The sequence below is a fragment of the Triticum dicoccoides genome, unplaced genomic scaffold, assembly GCF_002162155.2.
Source record: "Triticum dicoccoides isolate Atlit2015 ecotype Zavitan unplaced genomic scaffold, WEW_v2.0 scaffold192882, whole genome shotgun sequence".
NCBI lineage: Eukaryota > Viridiplantae > Streptophyta > Magnoliopsida > Poales > Poaceae > Triticum > Triticum dicoccoides.
Window position 1 is genome coordinate 1 of NW_021231027.1, and position 1,175 is coordinate 1,175.

The 1,175-nt window shown below is 53.4% G+C and overlaps 1 non-coding gene across 1 annotated transcript; it reads right to left on the minus strand.

The window, feature by feature from the left end:
• Positions 1-652: 652 nt before the first annotated feature.
• Positions 653-725, minus strand: TRNAK-CUU. The gene has a single exon. It is a non-coding gene; the product is annotated as a tRNA-Lys (tRNA).
• Between the last annotated feature and the right edge of the window lie 450 nt (positions 726-1,175).

The window sequence follows — 1,175 nt, forward strand, 5'->3', positions numbered from 1 at the left end:
TTGCCTGTAATCCCCAACATGTGCTGAGAGGAGGCAGGGGCTGGCCGTCCTTGCTCCTTTGGCCGCTCTCCATGGTTGGGGCCCACTCCCGGGAGAGAAGAAGAGAAGCCGCGGCCACGCCACGCCGCGTCCCCTACGCCGCTGCCTTTGCCTCGCCATTCCTCCTTCCCTCCCATGGGCGCCGAGGCCAGGGCGAGGGGTCAGCGTTTGGACGAGAGAGAGGGAGAGGTGAGGCAGCGTGAGGTCGTGGATGGTGCCCGGGCTAGCAGGGGCGGACGGCGGTGGAGCAGGGAGGCGAGCAGGGGTTTAGGGTTTGGAGGGAGAGAAAGAGGCGGGGCGGGAGGAGCCGGGCGCTGGGGAGGCGCGATGCGGGAGGGAGGAGGCGGCTAGGTCATCCCACGGCAGCGGCCCCCTTTTTATACCCCTATACATGGAATGACCGAAATGCCCTCGGCGGGGCAGTCAATTTACACGCGGTGGCACGCTGGAGGCCATACTGTCCATTGCGAGCGTCTCGATTTTTATCTGACGGCCGAGGGTGTTCGGGAGGGGGTCGACGGCCAATAGGCCGCCCATCGGTTTCTTATTTCCTGGATGCACTACATGCAAATTGATTCCTAGAGAGTATACAAAAATAAAGTAAAAAATAGGTCACCCACCGTGGGGCTCGAACCCACGACCACAAGGTTAAGAGCCTTGCGCTCTACCAACTGAGCTAGACGGGCTTTTTTGTTTTTGTTTTGATTTCTCAGTAAATCTTCCTTGTGACACGCACAGAGGGTGTCACTACATCCTACTCCCCCTAGCAAAAGAGGAAATAAACAAAAGTAGTGCATCTAACACAATATATTTATCTTTATCTCCATATTGTACACTTGGTGCTCTCTCTATCTAGGTTTATATGATGTGCACCTATTTGTAGGTCCTCATTTTAACCACCCATATACGTGCTACATGCCACCAAAAGCATAATAGGAACACCGATTTAGCATTCAGAAACAACAACGAGACAGTTCATGTTTGACGAGATCTACAAAATCGATAAGTCGACAATAATGGACAGGAATTAATTAACCCGAGGTGTGCACCTATAGAATACACTACTTGCAAGGCTGCTCCCTTTCCTCAAGACCTCAACAATCAGCATTTTTCATGGTGAAACAGGAGCGCGCTGG